General features: G+C 48.8%; 1 protein-coding gene across 1 annotated transcript in view; it reads left to right on the top strand.

Moving 5' to 3' along the window:
- The first annotated feature begins 1845 nt into the window (after positions 1-1845).
- Positions 1846-6000, top strand: part of PTN (pleiotrophin) — a 74307-nt gene continuing 70152 nt past the window's right edge. Inside the window, exon 1 of the mRNA XM_075116911.1 lies at positions 1846-2309. The gene's annotated coding sequence lies outside the window, so the exon portion shown is untranslated. The remainder of the gene's footprint in view (positions 2310-6000) is intronic.

Here is a 6000-nt window from a genome sequence, read left to right as displayed (position 1 = left end):
TATTAACATTAAATCACATTTACTTTTTGTCAATCAAAACTGAAATCCTCTCTTTTTCAGTCATAGGTGCTTCAGACCATAATCCATCCTCTGAGCAGCTGTGTTAACCTCGTCTGCAGTGTTATTTTGGACTTTCTGAATCAAAACACAAGCCTTATCACACAAAATGAGTTTCTGTGCATGTAAACTCAGCTTCAGGAAATTAATTTCTGAGCTATGGAAAACCAGGTATGGAGAAAACCTGTGAGCAAATTTGTTCAAAGATTGTCTACTGACACTGCTTCTAAAATTCAGTGGACAAGTGAGGCTTCTAATGTCATGCACATCTATGTAAAAAGCAGTTGCTTTCTGCAGAAAGTTTCTATTACTTTCTGAAAAGCTGAAATGTTAAGTTTTCAGTGTTTTAGCTAAGATTCAGGTTTCTGTAAGTAAAGGAAGAGATCTCTTGACCCACTTTGATGCAATCTGTTTTGGTTTCAATTACAGATCAGCCTTTGTACTCTTTCCTACTTTCTCTTTGTTACTCAGACACGACTGACCATCTGAAATGCACTATTGTGGTTGTATGGAGAAACTCTGAGGACTTAAAGTGTCGACCACCACCAGGTGTTTTTTGATGGAAAGTCTCTTTCTCTGGATGTTCGTGGTGCTTAGCAGCATGATGCCAGGATTTCACTGAGAAGCCCTCAGGAAGGTGCAAGCTAGCTACCAAGGACCCGTTCAACATTGCATAGTCTGAAATGCAAAGACCAAGTTTACTACTGAGTGCTCATTTCCACTCGTCCAGCTGCTAGAAAGAATATTGTCTCCATCTCAAGCCGCCACTTCACACTGCGAATCAAAGTTGTTGTTTTAAATTACATCACTGTCATTAAATCTGCTGGTGGTGCAAATCCTGAACAGCCATGCCAGGACTAAACACATAACTGTGTGATGAAAAGAAGATGCCAAGGTGTGGATGGAAGGGAGTAGTTTACTTTACTAAGAAAGACTCCAGGTGGGTGCAATTGCCCACGCTGGGACTAGCCGCACAGTGCTTTTCATTGTCACAGATGGTAGGTGTTAGATGATGCAATATGTATGGTGCCAGACAAATTACTCTTTTAGCTCATTCCTCTGGAAACAGGAGAAGAAGCTGAACTGGATTTTTGTGCAAACCTGGAGCAGGAGCTGCAAACTGCAGCCCCAGCTGAGACCCAAGCAGTCAATGGGCTCAGTCTTTCAAATCACGGCAGAGACTTGCTTTGGGAATCAGGAATTACACAGAAATTGCCTGGAGTTTGGAACAAGTCCACCTAGTTTTAAATTAATTTGTGGATTGGGGAACACTCATTCAATGGATGTAATGAACCTAAAAGTTGGAAAAGCCTGCTCCTAAATGAAAGCCTTGGTATAACTCCAGCAACCACTACAACCCGAAGCGTTGAAACGCCATGAAAAAAGTTGTTCTCATGGCACTTTCAGACCAAGTTGAAATTAAAAGCTGGTTTTTGGGTTGGCTCCAACCCCACCAGCAGTATTTCCAGTCCAACACTGGTCGCAGTTCCAGTGGCAAACTGCAAGTCAGCGAGGCTAAAGTTAAAGATCCTCATGCCCCGAGAGCCAAAACCCGGGCAAAAGCTGCGGATGTTTGTGGCTGGAAAGGTAGCTGAAGCCCCGGCGAGCCCCCGCACCGGCCGCGGGGTACCGTGAGGCGTCCCCCCTCCCGCCCTCGGCTCCCCACCCTCAGCTGCCGGCGGTGCTGTCAGGAGAAGGAGCGGAAGCCCGTCGCCGGCCGGCGGGCCAGCCCCGCCGCAGCGGGGGCCGCGCCACCCCGCCGGGCTCTCCCTCGGCGGAGGGCGGAGGGGGAGCCGTCACCGACCCCCCTCCACCGGCGGAGCGCCCCCGTCCCGCCCCCTCCCCTCCCCTCCGGGCCCCCCCGGCGGCGGGGGCGAGGCTGCCCCGCGGGTGACCCGCCCGGCGGGCGCGGCCCCACCGCATCACACGAGGGGGCAGCGCGGCCGCTCGCTCTGCCCCGGCGCCCGCCTGCCTCCCTCCTCTCGCCGCCTCGCCGCAGCCCGGGCTCTGCCGAGTCAAAGCGCGGATCAGGTTCCCTGCCTCCACTATAAAAATCTCGGCGAGAAATCTCCGGCGGGAGAGAGAGAAAGAGAGACACGGGGCGTGGGGTGTGAGGCGGCGGCCGGCGAGGAGCCCGTCCGTGGGGAAGCGAAGGGACGCGCTGCGGCGGCAGCAGCAGTAGCCTCTGCTCACTGGGGACGCCCAGGGCTCGCCCCTCTCAGCTGCGGGAGAAGAGTCCTTCGCCGCCCGAAGTAAGTCCGAGGGGGCGGTGGGGGCTCCCGGGGTCCGCCCGAGTAACGGTGCCCCCCGCGCTCGCTCCCCCAGGGGGAGGGTGGGCAGCGCCTCCCCCCGCCCTGCTCCGGCTCCAGGGGACTTGCCCCAGCGGGGCTCCGCAGCCCCGGCCCCACCTCGCTTCCTCTCGTCGCCCGGTGGGTGCCGGGGAGAGGGGCCGGGTGGGAACCCGGACCCAGCGGCGTGGGGGCACCTGCCGTCCCGGAGACATCTGCCCGAGGGGGCGAGGTCTGGGGGTTCCCGGGAGCAGGAACGGGGTGGCGGGGGCGCCGCGGTCCCCGCCGCGCTTTGCCGTGGTGGGGGAGCGCCGCAGCCTGACGGCCGCCCCACTCGGGGTTGCGGCGGCGGGTCCGCGAGCGGGAGCGTTAAAAAGCCGAGGCAGGGTGAGAAGAAGCGAGGTGGCGGTGGGGGACGTGACCCAGCGGGGCAGGGAGGCGGGAGTCCTCGGGCTGGTCCGTTTCGAGAGGACAAAAGGGCAGCGGGGTGACCCCGGAGTGGCAAACCCCCTGCAGGTCCCAGTCGCCCTGTGCCAGGAATGTCCCGGCTGAGACTCGGGATAATGAAGTTAAATTGTACCCTCGGACCGAGCACTTTAACTGATATTTTCCTTGGGACTTTGCCTTCTTAGCCCTAGTTCACTTCTGGTGGAACAACTGAATCTAGCAAGTGCTGATAGATCTATTTAAAACTGCCGTTGTTACTTTGTGTCTTCCATTTCCTCTGGAGGGATCTGTTGGGAGAAAATCTGAGTTAACAACGGTGAAGTTTCTTCCTGTTGAGCATACAGATTATTCTGCAAATGTGTTATGGTCTCCAACATTGATGCTTCTAACTCCTTACCCCGCTTCATCCTCTTCTTTTAAAAGCAGAGCTTTTTATAGCGAAAAACTAGTCTTAATTCTTCAGGAGCTCATCTGCCCCTCTTACATGTTCCGGCTGGATGTCGCACACCTCTCTTTTCCACACTGCAAGAGGTTTGCCTTGGCGGTGAATATCTACTGTGCGTTAGTTTAGTGGTACATACTGCAGCTGGGTCCTAGGATGCAAACCCTAGAGACTAGGTGGTTCTTGGGAGCACAGCGGCAATGTTTGTGACGTGCATTAAATCTTTCTCTGGGAGATAATCCTGCAGCTATGGATAGTGGTAGGTGTTTTAACTAGGTCCTGTTTGCTCTAAATGACTTGTACTACAGTGGAAGAACGCTTTACCTGTGGCTCATCAACTCTTGAATTCTCTGCCCTTTCCTTGTTTTCCCTTTGGGCCTTGGTTTTAGCGTGGTGGGTTTGTTTTGTTTTGTTTTGAGCTTTTGGTAAAGTTCAACTTTTTGGACAAGAAATAGACTAAGTGTGTAACTGGTTGTATTAGGGAGAAGGAGGGAAGGGATGGAAAGAAAGAGAGCGAGAAGGGAAGGATATGGGAAAAGTTGTTACAAAGAAATATTCATCTTTTACATTTTCTGGACACTGTGATTGAGCTGATTTACAAAGCAAATGTTATGGTTTTTTTTCCTCTGCATTTCTGTTTCCTCCCTGCAAAGAAATAAGACATTTAAAAAAATAAAAAAATGTCTGAAGTTTTGATCTAAGGAAATGGTCTGAAGGGAAAAAGGAACCTGCATATTTGTGACAAAATTCATTAATTTGCTGTAGTAATGAAAATTTGGAAGTGAATGGAGAGGGTACTTCATTGGAAAGGATGAACAAGAAAAAATAATACAAAGGCAGTGACAAAAAAACCTGCTGCATAATTTAGTGACTCCTCCTAAAGAAAGGAAAGCAGGGATTTAATAGACTCCTGTCTCCAGGCTAAGCTAAACCCTTTGGTGACTTATTACTTACAAACCTTTAGATGAAACTGAAGGACAGAAACTTACTGACTTTAGTGTGCTCCAGAGCAAGCTCTTGGGTGGAAAAAAGAGAAGCCAGCAACAAATCTTTCTTTTACAAATGGTAAATCTATGTTTATAGTGTAGAAATGGCCAAAGAAAAACAGACTTTTTGCAATTACCCAGGTGTATATCACAAGTCATTTGAGATGCAGTCTGTGGCTGATACATCCTTGTCAGCAGAAGATTGGTCTTACTATAGCGTTACAAACATAGTGCTGCTATCCCAGTACCATATGCCTGTATTCCTTACACCCAATCTGACGCAGAGGACACTTTGGAGGCTTATCTTATTCCTGACACAGCCGTACTGATGGATGTTTTGTGTAGATTCCTCTTTCTGTCACTAAAGTGAATATTATTACTTAGCTTGCTCCCACAAGGTACTTCCCCGACACGTCCTATGTTTCTTCTTGATGAGTATGGGAATGGTTGTTCCCGAGTCCTCAGATAACAATTAAAAATAATCCTTTACTGGAACTCTGAAAATGCACTTATTTAACTCATACTCCATTTTATTTTAGTATGTTTTTGCAGCAGGGAAGTGTTATAGAGTAACAAGTGTTTCATAGTAACACTAGGGCATTAGGGATGGAGCTGGCATCGCTCACGAAACCTCCCGCTCTCTTCAGGCCCCCTCATTACCTATGCTCCCAACCGTGGTGTTTTCTGTGGGAACTGGTCTTTAACAATGTACGCTTTGCTTCGATATTTACAACCTCTTGCTGATCAGTGTATCAAAAGCATTTTCATTTAGGGGATTCATTTCAGGACTTTAATTGAGGAAATCTCTTTGTCTCAAGCCTCTGTAATAAACCATTCAAAATGCTGTCTTTGAACGAAGTAGGTCACTGTAACGCCCGTGCACACAGAGTGATTCTCATCTGCTTAGGGTAGCCTGCATTCGGTCGACCCATATCCCTGGTGAGCTTGTCCCTGATTTATCCTTCTTGGACTGGCTTGTTCACAGGGAGCTTATGCTGAAAATTCACTGCTGGAGGTCATTCTCCATTCTTGGCATCTCTGGCAGCCTTAAGCTTAAATTGCAGCCTCATTTTCTATCCAATCAATACCACTCTTATGTCGCTGAGTTTCCATGGTGCCCCCAATCTTCTGTCTACATATTGATGTCTGACAGCAGGAATAGCGTTCCATGTTGCTATATATACTTACTAAACCTGTCAAAACTACTTAGGGTCTGTCGCACTAATTTATATCCATATCCTGATATTATTTGTATCTGTTGAGCTTTGACTGATGGAACTTGCTGCACTAAGGAATCAACCCCAACAATGCACTCCAGGGATGGCTCAAGGGATGGATGCTTTGAGAAAGGGAAAAAGACTCTCTTCTAGAGTGGCTGGGGTAGTCTAGAATCCTCTGAGGACAATAGAGTCATTTTGAAAACATCCAAGTCTCAATGGCTCCAAGTTAATGCTTTGGAAATCATTCTCCATTGTGCTGCCCTGAATGCATAGAGGGTCCTCTCCGATGGAGCCGTGGAGAGGAAAATAGAAAAGTAGGCATTGTCAAGTGTTCAATGTGCATTTGAGGAGAGTTGGGGGAAATCTGCGTCATTTGTCTCGCATCAATTACTTCAGCAGAAGCACTGTGTAAAAATGAAATTAAAGGAGCAAGCAATGTCTTCTGTAACGTGGATGTTTGTGTTTTACTAGAATAACCCACAGAACACTGTAGCTACATATGAAATGGTATGGTGGTGTCTCTGTGGATTGATAGAGCGACAACTAAACAAGATGAGAAA

The sequence above is a fragment of the Phalacrocorax aristotelis genome, chromosome 1 (genome assembly GCF_949628215.1).
Source record: "Phalacrocorax aristotelis chromosome 1, bGulAri2.1, whole genome shotgun sequence".
Classification (NCBI taxonomy): Eukaryota; Metazoa; Chordata; class Aves; order Suliformes; family Phalacrocoracidae; genus Phalacrocorax; species Phalacrocorax aristotelis.
Note: the sequence above shows the minus strand (reverse complement) of the source record. Positions and strands in the feature narration are given on the sequence as shown.